This window comes from Apus apus, chromosome 8, assembly GCF_020740795.1.
Source record: "Apus apus isolate bApuApu2 chromosome 8, bApuApu2.pri.cur, whole genome shotgun sequence".
Taxonomy (NCBI): domain Eukaryota; kingdom Metazoa; phylum Chordata; class Aves; order Apodiformes; family Apodidae; genus Apus; species Apus apus.
In genome coordinates, this window is record NC_067289.1 from 4,342,043 (window position 1) to 4,355,513 (window position 13,471).

At 42.9% G+C, this 13,471-nt stretch overlaps 1 protein-coding gene across 1 annotated transcript in view; it reads left to right on the plus strand.

Annotated features, from left to right (window-relative positions):
- The first annotated feature begins 369 nt into the window (after positions 1 to 369).
- The window catches only part of FAM168B (family with sequence similarity 168 member B), a 67,992-nt gene continuing 54,890 nt past the window's right edge, over positions 370 to 13,471 (plus strand). Inside the window, exon 1 of the mRNA XM_051626532.1 lies at positions 370 to 390. The gene's annotated coding sequence lies outside the window, so the exon portion shown is untranslated. The remainder of the gene's footprint in view (positions 391 to 13,471) is intronic.

Consider the following 13,471-nt stretch of genomic DNA (forward strand, 5'->3'; position numbering starts at 1 on the left):
GTGAACATCAGCCACTGGACTGACTTGTACAGTGCTTCTTCCAATTGTGCTAGTTGCTCTGCTAAAAGTAATTTCTCCAAGGTAAAAATAAAACAACCTTCATCTGTGTGTGCTGAAGTGTACTGCTTTGCTTGTGCTTCTTATATTTCTTGAGACTTTTTATATGATTCAATTAGAAACATTTGTGAGGAAATAACATGATTTAAGACTAACTTTCAAATAGACTTCCTTGGTTGCTTTATAGGTTCTTAAAACATTTTTTTCTCTTTTAGGGTGTCTCATCATTTCAACACCCAGATTAGAGCCTCTTTCGTGGGGAAAATGCTTTTCTTCTCTGAAGACTTGCAGAGTATTTGCCCAGAGCAGACATGAAGGAAGTGCCCTTGTGTGGTAAGTACCCTCTGGGAGGCTACTTGTGGGAAACAGTTCTTCTTCCCCACTTAAACAAAATGCTGGTGACACTACTGCTCTGTAGTAGGATGAACTTCTAGCTCTCTGTGGCATCAAGTAGTCATTGATGGCTTTGTTGCTCTGTATTTATGAGGAAGGAAAATGAGTGTTGCAAGCTTTTGTTTGCAAACTCTGCTTTCACATCAAGGAGCAAGGTAAAATGGGGATTTTATTTTTTTTTAATGTATGTTAACTGTCAAAGCTGCCTCTCCCTAACTCCTTTGTATGCAAAATAATAATGCAGAGCCAGACTACAAGATGAAAGATTGTCTTTTGAGACAGTTATTTGAAGCAGTAGCTAAGTAGTACTGACTGCACCTGAACCTCAGCCCACTCACAAATCTTAGCAAATAGTCTCTGCAGAGTTACACAAGGAGCAATGAAGCTTGTTTTTGCGAGCAAGGAGAAAAAAATTGGTGAGCTAGACCTGGACCCTGCTTTCGGTGTCTAGATATTCCAATGTGGTAACACCTGCCAGCTGGACTTTGATATGGTCAGAGGAGAGAGATTTTCCCCTCAAGTATGATATAGCTGAACTGACATAGGAAAAGGGTGACTGGAATAGAGCCTGTGACAGTTTGGCAATGTCTCAATAAAGATGAGGGAGAGGCAATGTTACAAATCCTGGGTTTGTTCCAGATGGGATTTTTTTTTAACAAAACCTGGGAAAACTTAGCAGAGAAATTTAAGTCAGGAAATGACTTACTGGAAGTTATTGGACTGCTAATGAGCTGTGAACTTGACTGAACCTAATGTATTGATTAAGGTAATATTCTCCTAATCCAGTTCTTAACACGTAGTTGCCCTTCCTTAAACTTCAGAAAAGATATGTGTTTAGGACTCAAGGTTGCTACAACTTTCTACTGGTCAACTTGACTTTGCACTCAAACTATATAGTTAGGTATGTAAGGCAGGCTGGTATCGTGAAGTGGGAAGAGCCTCAGGTTTTGAGCTACGCTCTGGGATTACATTCAAGTACATCAGTGTTCTGTGCACGTATCGCAGAGCGTTGCATCACGTTACTGAAATGAACTTTGTTGCCATGGTGTGTGGAATTGGTAGTGCTTTTATGTCCCAAACATTGCAGGCTGCAAGAGCAAGTGTAAATGGGGTGACTTCAGTTACCAGGGCTGCTAATAGTGTTGGAACATGATGTGAGAATTGCCTTGTGTTCAACAACTGTTTGCTAAGGCCTCAGAAGTATAAATAAATGAATGGTTTCCAAGGGCTAAGTAGACTGTTCTGCTGAATTGGTCAACAGAGCACACAGACCCACGTGATAGTCCTTGGATGGCTGTTTAAGGTGTTGTGTGAAATCTGGCATCTTTCTGTAGGTCTTTTTTATTCTATTGTGCTGGAAATGTTCGGAGCACCAGTGTCCTAGCTCTAACATAGTGTTTTTATTTTTAATCCTGTCTAAATTACAGCAAAAGGAGAGGAAAGACAGCCATTAATCAGACAACATTTTTAGGGTGCCAGTTTAGCTCTTAGGAGTACAGTCCTTTTAGACAAATTGACTCCTCCAAATTGCAGCTTCCAGGGTTCAGGCCATTTTAGTGGTGGGTTGCATTTTGGTTTTTTTTCTTCCCCTCAAAGATACTCCTTCCCTGGCTGTGAAGCCTTCCCTATCTCCTTACCTCACAGCTCAAAGGAGGAAAAGGGACAGGGGAAATAATCAGTGCCTGTATATTCTCAGAATTCATGAACTCTTGTAAAAAGACATTGTACATCTTTGGAATCGATGCTGAGAATGTGACCTTTGTGTTTGAGGGAGTGATTACAGAGTGTGAGACTTGGCTCAGCACATCACTGATGAATGTACTGCATTTAATAATTGTCTAACAACTTTGGTGGCTTACTTGCAGTCTGTGCTATGTCAGGGCCAAACACAACTGGATAAGGTGTTTTGAAATATTAGCTGATTTATTTTACAGAATTTTTTTCTTTTCACTTGGAAAGTGTTCGCAACAAAGTATTTTATTGCAATATCAAATAATCTGGAAATGTGATTAATAAAGAGCTTACAGGAATTGAATTAGCAGAAAAGAAATTGCTTGTATTGATTTCCTTTATGTATATGCAAAAACTTCTGTTGTGACATGAGCTGTTTTTCCTCTTCTCACAATTCCTGGCAGCAAGTAGAAAGTAAATTTCCACCAGACAATACAGGGGCAGTTTGAGCTTTGTGTTATGGTATGTGATGGCAGAGATGTAAGAAGACAAAAGGGCTCCCTGGTATAGCCAGTGTATTACAGACTGTGGCTGGGAAACAGGAACTGACTCTTCCTTGTGCTGGTGTTGACACTGGAATTACTTAAAACAGTTTTGGAGCATGGTCTGTTTCTGACAGGTGTGGACAGCTTCTAATACATGTAAATAATGGACATTTAGATTTTTCTTGAAATCCTTTGAAGGTAAAACTGTGACCATAAACCAGAAGTTTTCTGTTATTAACTTCCCTTCTTTGGGACTGTTAGTGGGTTTCTAGTTATGCTGTGGCTAGCACAGTGTGAACTGTTGACAAGCTCCTGAGCAGTACAGCTCTGTCTCTTGCTAAACCCAAGCTGGACCAACTCAAACTTCCCCTGTGTTCAGGGAATGCAGCTGATGTGGCTGAGCTCAGCCCCACATTGAGAACTGCTGCAAGCAAAGGAGAATGCTTGCTGTGCGTTTTTGGTTTTTGCATAACTGATCCTACCAATGTTTTTCTGCTTATTTCATACAAGAGCTTGCAGTGTCTGAGCTTGGACTAAATACACAGGACTGTTTTGGACATGCCTGAATTTCTGCTGTTTGTCTGTATGCTGTCCTTCATGTGGCAAATGTAATGGAGTATGTAATTCCTCATCTTGCTTCTCATTCAAAACATAAAAATTAGATAATCTGGTTCATCCTATAGCTCATGCTAAAATAAATTGTGTGTGTGTGTATATATATACTTATATAGGGGTCATTACTGAAATTCCTGCTGTTAATGTTCCTACAGAAACCCTTCCAAGGAAGTAAGCCAAATAGCTTTGCTCTCATCATTCCCACAGAGGCAGCCGCTGGGTCCCAGCAGGGATGTTAGCATCAACCAATCTGTGTTTGGAGTGAGACACTAGGAAGCATAGTTTTCTGGGCCAGTATTTCAAGAAAACATATGGCAGTGTCTGCTGCTTGTGAGAGGCAGTGGTGTAGTCAAATGTTAAATCAAGACTTTCCCACTGCACAGACTTGGAGGAATCCAGTTTTTGCCACACCACAGGATTCTAGTGCAAAGCTATTTTGCATTTTCTACTACAGCCCTAATAAACTTTTTTGCATCTAACTCGTGCAGGATATAAACTCCCGATTATCAGCATTGAAATCTTCAGGCTAACAAAGCCCAAGTGCATAAGCCAGCCTCAGGAACAGATAAGTGAGCTTCTTGCTCCAGGAAGCCACTAAAAACTGTCTTCTATTGTGAGCTGTGTTTTAATTCTAATGTTTTAGCGCATGTCATGTTAGATGGAGTTACTACAGGGCAAACACTTGTTTCTAATATCCTGTTAGGATGATGAATGTGCTAGCACTTCAGAGCAAATCTGAGGGAAAAGGGCACTTATCTCTGCTGTATCTTTATTGTTCAACCTTCTATTGAAATTAATTTTGGTTTGCCACCCTGAACATGTGACGCTTCCGTGTCATTGATATTGTGCTGTCCACATTGAGCTTGGCTGTAATTAGTTAAATAGTAGTTGCAAGTGGGCCTGTAGACTTGTGGAGTAAGTTTAAAAGTATATTAGTTATTTGCCTTATTTTGTAATACAGTTATGTTCTGACAGCTCTTCTTAACAGGGTCCATAAATTTGTCTCATGAGAATCTCTTGATTGTATGCTTTTGCTAAGGAGCACTTTCACAACTAGCATTAATGACTTGGTTTCTAGCAACAGAGGATTCTGACTTCTTTGAGATTCCAGGCAGGTTGGTCATCAGGTGACTGCAGGACAGCAGGAAATTTACTTGAGCATCTGCCATAATGTTATCTGGTCTAGCAATTTTTCTGTCATTCAGAGCCCAGGAGCAGAGTAGGTTTCAACGCAGAATGACTTTTTTATGCAAGGTAATTATTTTCTTCCTTTAATTTCAAATGATGTTTGGGTTTTTTCCAATCTGTAACCAAAGTTTCAGCACAGTGCCAGTGGTAGGTGGGATTATAAGCAAGAATTGCCAAAGCATATAAATACTAAGTATGGATATTCACACAGTCAGATGTTGCATGGGGATTGTCTTCATTAAAGTACCATATTAGTAACTTCCATTATGTTGCTCTCCTGCAGAGCAAGCATTCTGGATGAGAAGAGACCTGCTATTTCACATGCACTCCAGCTGTTCCCTTCACCCACCACAGTCAAGCCTAGTATTTTCTTATTTGTAATGAGCTACGTGTGTGGAAAGCAGGGGGGGGGAAAAAAAAAAAAAGCAGAAGGAGATTGTTAGATTGTTTCCAGCATGAAGAAGCTGGGTGAGATCACAGAAGGGCCCAAGAAAGTTTTTCTCAGCTGTGTGACATGCAGAGCTGCAAGGCCGACTCACATCCCTGACTACTTATTGTAACTGACCAACAACAGGGTGGTTGCCTTTGTCCCTGGTGTTTCTGTTTCTGAGATCACTGTCATGTTTTCTACTCTCCTTTTGTTCTTCCTCTTCTTTTTCCTTGGCTCTTTAATATTCTGTTTTGATTTTGGTTTCACTGTCCTTCAGGGTTGTTTTCTATCTCCTTACATCTCATCTTAAACCTATATGTGGTTCAGGGCTTTGATTGATAGCCGCAGGAAGCCTGGTCATGGCTTTGATGCATGTCATAGTAAGCAAGCTGAAATCCCAACACTAATCACTGCACAGTCTGACACAACTCTTATTTGTCATGCAGTGAGGAAAAGCTCTTCACAGTGAAATCAAAGCAACAATGAATGTAGTGTCCCTTCATAAGGAGTGGTCCAAGCCCCCCACCATGACAGTACACATACTGCATGCAGTTCTGGAGGCCTTTTATCTGTGCTAAGTTGCACACTTGCACTGGAGCACTGTGCTTTTGTACCTTGTCTTCTGCCAGCATCATGTCTCCTTCATCGAGCAGAGCCCTCCCAGTATAGGTATAGGTCAATTAAAATGTCCTGGCAGTGGCATTGATCTGTGGGTACCCCACTGATGTTCAGATGTTCTTACCTGAGGTGTTTGGATCCTCTCAGCCAATCCCGTATTTGAGGTAGGGGCTTGCAGAGCAGGAATTCTGCTCTGTTTTTAAAGCCTGCTCCATCTTACAAAAAATTATCTTAATTGTGACTGCAAACATGAAAGCCAAGCTGTTCCTTGTGCCTCACATCCTTGCAACTTTCACTAGTTGCACAGCATTTTGCAGAAAGCTTGCTGACAGTGACACAAACGCTTTCTGGCCTGTTCATTGGAATATGCCAACTCTGGGCAGGCAACCAACAGAGCATGTAAGCTTCTGTTTCTCTCTTTCTTTAAACTATCTTTCTGCTTCAAATGATCTTCAGAGAAAAGGATTCAAACCCTCTGTATGTAAGTCCTATTCCCAGTGGTCATGAAGTACTGCAGAATAAACAAGATCTGTCTTGTAGAAGGGCTGAGGAGAGGGAGTGGGTGCTGTTGCTCTCACGTTGCTTGTCTTAGAGTGGAGTAAGCCTTGGGAAAGTGGAACTGAGCTGACACAGGTCAAGCAGAGTGGTATTTTAAGGTCCCTACCCTCTGACTATGGCTGATCAGCCTTTACAACATCAGTTACTTCTGTACTGCTTCAGACCCTGATGTGAGGGAGCAATCCAGCCCCCGTAGTATTATTTGGAAAGAATGATGGGTTAAAGCTCTGGAGGCTTGATAGCAGATCACCAGTACTGAAGATCTTAGAACTCTGTACAGTCTGGAGGCCTTTATAGCTGTTCTGAATTACCAGTGGCTAAAATATTGCTAGAATGCATTACTTGCCTCTAGAAGTCATTTGTTTTCATTTACTGCATGAAGTAAAACAGGCCCAAAGTTACAAGCAGCTCCATCTGTGCCAGGGCTGTAATTCTGTTGCACTGGTAAATGCCATTGTCACTTGTAAGTGTCCTTGTCACTGAGATAACACAAGCAGCTCAGTTAGCTTCTCTAGCTTGGTGGCAGAGCATGGGTGCTTAAGTCTTAGGGAAATGGATGTGTAAACCCAGCTTGGCAGAGGATTTAAAAAAGGGATGCACAGGGAGCATTCTCATGACAGGCCTTGGAAGGAGGGAGTAGGTAAGAGGTACCAGAGAGGCTTCCCGTGCCTTGCAGCCTCCTTCTGGGGCACTGCCTGGCTCTTGTGTGTAAGTAGTCTGTTCCAAGACCAAACCTGTAATCGGAAGGAAGATATTTATTGTGTGGTGAGCCAATGAGCATTTAACACAACTAAGAAGTGTGTGTCCACAACAGACTGCCTCTCTTTAGCAGCCTAGTGATGCCCTGCCATGAGGTTCAGGTGTTAGAGCTAGCAGTTTTCTGGGATGCTCACCATCACTAGTACCACTAGCTGAAAAGCTTGGAGTGTTTCATTTTAAACTGCACTGTAAAGCTGAAATAAAGGGATAATAGCTCTGTTCTTATGGAGGAGGAAGACTTAAATCAAGAAGAGTTTCTATAGCTGTCCTTATGGAAACTTTTTTAAAAAGCAGAATGTAAGCAGGTGAATGGTTAACCCCAGACTGTGTGTGCTGGATTAATACAATCATTTAATGGGTAGAATCTGTACATAAATTCTCTCTCTTATGGAGAATTCAATTCCTAAAAACCAGAGTAGTTCCTAATGTGCTGAACAGAGCTTCTGGACTAAGGAAGATACATCATTGATAGAGGAGGATTCATTTAAATGAACTGGACAAATGCAAGTCCCTGGAACCTGATGGGATACATCCCTGAGTGCTGAGGAAGTTGGGCCATTGTAATGCCACTCTCAATTTCTAAAAGGTCACTGCACTTAACCTCTGAGCCTACAGACAGTCCTATGAGCATGCTGGAAGTGGAGCAGGTAGGGTGGAGGGCAGTGCAATTCCACAAAATCATTGCATCACAAGATCTGGTATGTACATGTTACAATGTGCTAATAAGGAGGTTTCAGACTTGCCTGAACTTCCAGTAGTAAACTCTCAGCTGCTTAAGAAGGATTGATTTCCAATGAGAGACCTCAGAAAGCTCTGGCAATTTCACCTACCAGTACACTCTGGGGGCTGACTGGGTGGAAGGCAGCTCTGCAGAAAAGGACCTGGTGGTTTTGGTGGACACCAAGTTTAACAGTAGCCATCAGTGTGTCCTGGTGGCCAAGGCAGCAAACAGCACTGTGGGCTACATTAGGAAGAGCTGCCAGAAGACTGAAGGAAATGATCTTTCCCCTCTGATAAGAACTGGGGAGGCCACACACCTGGGGTACTGTGTCCAGTTCTGGGCCTTCCAGTACAGGAAAGACATGGACTTGTGGGAGCAAATTCAGCAAAGAGACATAAAGATTGTTAAGAGCTTGAAACATTTCTTATCTAAGAAGAGGCTGAGAGAGCTCAGATTGTTCAGCTTGTGAAAAGAAGGTTCAGGAAAGGTCTTATCAGTGTGTCTAAACCCCTGATAGGAGGAGTAAAGAAGATTGAGCCAGATGCTTCTCATTTGTGCCTAGTGAAAGGGCATGAGGCAATGGAAACATGCTGAAATTCAGAAAAATGTAGAAGACGCAACACTGTGAGGTGATCAAATTGTGGAACAAGTTGCCCAAAGAGGTTGTGGAGTCTCCATCCTCAGAGAGATTCAAAACCTGACTGGCCACAGTCCTGAAGAAACTGCTCTAGATGACCCTGCTTTGAACAGTGTGTTGGACTAGGTGATCTCCAGAGGTGCCTTCTAACCTCAGCCCTTTTGTGATTCCCTGAAAAGGCCGTGGTTCAGTGCAGGCACAGTAGCTAAAGCACTATCTTGAACATAACAGCATAACTCAGTGCTCTGCTCTTACTCCAAGAGGCCTGTCAGCAGTCTAGCTTTGAAATCTGCATTTCCTGACTTATGAGATTGCCCATGAAGGTAGTCTTATTTCCTGAAATGATAAGAGCCCAGCAGATAAGCAAAGGGCAAGAGCTCGCTCGATTTGTTAGTTATATAGCCACATAAATGTAACAGTCACTTTTCTTCGTGTCAGGTAATGATCTGTAATTGGTATCACTTAACGTAAAGTGTTTATATCCATTTCCCTTCCCACTGTTAAAGGATTATGTAATTGCAGTATTGCAAGCTGTGGTGGCATTACCAAGGCAGCCACTTCTGTGTCAAATAAAGTACTTTGTGCTGTTCACAGTATGTTAGTATGAGACTAAATAGGACCAAACTGTGGGTGCAGACAACTTGTTTGGTATCATGAAACTAACGAATACTAAGACAGTCCTTCAGAAAGAAATCCTACTTGATCAAACAAAGAATCAACAAAACAAGAGAAAAACCCCAAACAAATCCAAACCAAATTTAAACAATCATATCTTTCCACATAAATGTAAGGTTTCTATTTCAAGTATAGAAATTACTGCAGTATTAACACAGTTGCCTGAATTTTCAAATGGGACAGGTAGAAAACTCCACTATAAAGAGAAACTCTGCAAATAATGGGATGCAGAAAAGTTACAAAACTTATTAAATACTTCGAAAATTCACCATTGCTGTAAGGTGCATGTGGCGGGTGTTTGAGCGAGCACTTCAGCTACAGTTGCAGAGCTTGTGGGGAGTGTCTGGTTTCACTGAACATGCTCATGGGAAGCAAAGATCATCTCTGAAACACCTGCATGTCTGAATAATGCTTTCAGAAAGCTTGTCAGGAGAATAGGGTTACAAAATTGTTGGCCTGTCCAACAACACAGCCACTTAAAGATGCACAGTGTGCATGCCATTCAAGTCAACAAAGTTCTTTTCCATGCCTAAAGTTAAGCACATTGACTGCTTGGGCCAGCACACTGCAGAGCTGGAATAATGAAAATATTTCTGGATTTCTTTTTTGTGGTAAGGAACAAAGAAAACTTTAAAAATGTTTGTTCTGCTAAATTTACATATGCCAGTCCCAGAGGGTAGTTGTGCTTTGCATGGATTCTATTGCAAATACATAAGGAAAACACATCCTAGCCTGGCTGATCATAGGTACGTAGCTTTAGCAGCAAATAGTTCCACTGATAGGTTATCTGAACAGCTACCAGAGATATCGATCAGGAAAAAGCTGTTTGAAATAGTGACATCTGAAACAATTGGTTTTAAAACAGCCAGAAATACAGCTATTGATTGACTGAAGGAGAATCTTCTGGCCCATAAAGGTACAGTTTTGCTTTCTTAACTCAGCAGGATGCTGTGGTATAAACCTTGTAAATAGCTTTTAAAGAAAGTTTTAAGAAAGAAAAAAAGAAGTAAAATTGCAGCAGGAGTGATTGAACTTCTTTCAGAGAAAATCATGGAGGAGTACAGGAAGCCAGCACGATTTTCCTGATGTTTTTTTTCTCAGCTATCCAAAACCAAGATTGAAAAGATTACTTAGATTTAATCAGGAAGATGTAAAAAGGGCCACTGTTCAGAATCTGTCTGGAAAGTCCATATGGACATCACCTTCCTGGGAATAGGACCTTCCCTGGAAATGGGAGATGGCTAAATTCATTTGCAAACTGAGGAACATGGAAATTAAAAGTGGTTTGTGGTGTTGAGCAGCTGATTGAGAAATCAGTACTAGGGTTTGTTCTAGAACTAGGCAAGCAGTCCTGTGTTGGTGGGTGGGATTTTACCTGGATATGTTTTCTTCAGGCCTCTGGTTATCTTACCTTAATTCATGTGTGCACTGAGGCATAGTGGATGGCATTATATTGAACATCCATATCATCAGAAATCTCAGATAGTGAAATAGTTGACCTTAGTATTTTTCAAGGTAGGTAAAGAACAAATGTCTGGTTTTCCCTGCTTTGTCAGCCAGTCATCTCAAAAGCAAATAAATTTAAATTACAGTCTGTAAGGACTCATGATCCAAATATTCAGTTCATGTGTTCAGAGCCCGTCTGTTATCATGCACAGTCTGATCTACATGGCACAGTTGTGTCTCCATCTGCTGAACTAGGCAGTTGTTTGAAAGATGGTAACATAAGTTACATGTTGATGATGCTTATATTGCTATGAATTGAAAGTAAGACAGTTTCTAAATCCATCCTTCCAGTCGGTACAGCTAAAATGAGCTTCAACTGGGGAAACTGAAATGTAACATTTCCTTTTTAAAATCTTTGTACAAAGATAATTGTTTCTTTCCCTTTCCTTCCCCCACTTTAGAATATAATGCTCAGTCTTTGCCCTGTTTGCCTGCATCAGGTGAAGGTACCATGGGCTTTCCTGAGGCTCAGGGGGAGGGCTGGGTTTGCTGCAGGTGTTGCAACGTGGTGAACCTGAGTCTGCTTTGGATAGGTAAGGGTCAAAATCTCTTCAAACCCTCCTGTCCTAGATCCTGTGTGTAAAGAAACTTGATGCTGTTCTTGAAGTACCAGCCCTTGAACCCTATTTCAGGCTGTTTTCTTATTTAAACACTGTTAATTGTTGCTGTTTCTGATCATACCAAAGGTCTATGAAAACATCAATCAGGACTAATATCCCTGTACCCTCAGCACTTGCGCACAGTGGAACAACTTAGAGCTTTTCATATACTTGCCTGTTTCTTTCACGTCATCTCTCTTTTGGGAACGAGAGCAGTCAGATGTGACAACTTAAAGTGGCTTTTTCCAGCATCACACAAACTGCCTGTGACAGAGCTGGGGAAAATTGACCCGTCCTAGTCCCATCCTGCTATGTTAAGGCACAGGCTGGGAAAAACCAGAGCCCCCTCAACTTAGGCTGTCACTGATCTCCTGGGCTTGGTCAGCAGCCTCTGCAAAGCTGTGTAAGACCGAAGCCAGTTTCTTTCCAGCATAGTGGGAACACTGCTGTTCTGGGGGCTGACATTTTCTAAATGTGGTAGCTGCCCAAGGGTTACACTTTGGTTAGTGCAAAGCCAGTTCATCTGCTAGCTTGGCAGAACAAGGAGAACCAAAATACTCCTTCATTTCCAGTAACAGAAAAATGCAGTGACTTTATCATAAACAGCTCTTCAGCTGAAGCAGCTAGGGATTTGAGCATGGAAATTTGGCATGGAACTAGCCATTCGCTACAGTCATGTCTCTGAGCATTCACATGAAAAACTGCTTTTGACTAACAGCAGACTTGGAAAGTATTACCTTGCAGAGATTGGAACCCTGCCTGCAAACTGCAAGCCTGCAGGTTTTTTCACTGCCCGTTGATACGGTCGTTATCATTATCCCAGACTATTATTTGCAGGGCAGGAGTGCTTCAGAGATCCTGTGGGGGCTGAGACAACACCGATATACCCATTTATAAAGGGGAATGAGAAATGCCACAGCTTCCCTGTAGGATTGTGCTGCTGAGGGGTCAGCAAGGGGCAGGCTCCAGCGGGCTGGATGGTAGGTGGCTTGGTGGGGCAGCTGCGTGTTGGTAGGATTTCCGAGAGAGAGCTCTCATTTGCTGTTGAATTTGAGGCTGGCTGCCTTGGGGCCCTTCTCCGTGGGCCGCGTGGGTCGTACTGGTGCCCGTGGGGCTGCGTCCCGTGCTGTGGGCCGGTCTCATCCCGCCACCAGCGGTGGCTGCTACGGGAGTTCCTCAGGTTCCTCGGGTATCGGCACATCGGCGTGTTCTCACCGCAAAAAAGACATGTGTGTTTCGGGGTTGTGTCAGTAATCGGAGGCTGTCGGCGTGCCTCGGTGCTCCCGCGGGCACAGAGGAGGGCTGGTGGGGAGGACGCGGGGCCGGGGCCGGGGCCGGTGCGGCGCCGCCATCTAGCGGGGGCTGCGGGCTGGGAGCGGCCGGGGAGCCGCTGCTGGCAGAGCTGCCCGTGCTGGTGCCGCTCCAGACCCAGAACGGCCTCTTTGGAAATGGCGGTTGTGCTTCCCCTCTTCCAGTCAGTGGGGACTTCACCGGGCTGCCACGAGTTTTCAAATAGGATGGAAAGCAGCTTTGCAACTTCATCCACCAGTTCCCTCAGGAGCTGCAGGTGGGCCTCGTCAGGTCCCGTGGACTTGTGCACTTGCAGGTTCTTTAGTTGGCTTTAAATTATTACTGTAGATACATTTGGAGTTTTTATTTGCCCAGTGAGTTCAGGAGCATTTTAGAGATGCTTTGAAAACTCTGAAACCTAATGAGATAACCTGTGGTAATCAGAAGACTCCCAAACCAGTGCATTAGTGTCAGTCATTTGCCACAAGGTCTTGTTTGTAATTAAGTGCTCACAACATACCATAAGGGGCAGGGAGGGGTGACCTTTCAGCTCCACTGAAAAGGAGGGAACAGCAAAATGCTCCACGCTAAGTTCAGTGTGTTGTAGTGTAACTGCAACAGGAGAGAGGGACAAATGTATTTTTAGAAGTACAACCCGAGTTAATTACTGTGGTTTCACTTAGTAACTGCAAACGTTTACAGGGAATGCAGTAGCAGAAAGAGCAGTGAAATCCATTCTCTAAGCTATTGCCAGTTCAGAAGCATGGCAGTTCAGCAAGGTATGGAGCTGCTAAGCCTTGCGCAGCAAATTTAGTTCCCTAACTTGTTCTGGTGCAGAAATTTCAGCAAAGGTGGGCTCTCTGGTGGGCAGGGTTAAGTGTACATAATGGTCTCCTTAGCCTAGTAAATCCGTCATATGGAACTGAAGACTGATAAAATAAGCATAGCCAGCAAAGCATGTTGGAGAGATGGGCGACATGCACTCCCACATTAACTGACTGGTTGAAATAGCAGTTTTGTTTTCATTCCTCCGGCAGATCAGTGGCTAAAAAAACTCTCTACCCCTCAATAGTAAAATGCAAAATGTGCATAAAGCAAGGATTTACAAAATGTTTACAAAATGTACTGTGGCCTTTCTGACAAATAGTTTAATTCCCAGCAAATGTACAAGACAGTCTGCCTTTAGGTGGTGGAGCTAGTTGTGGGCAT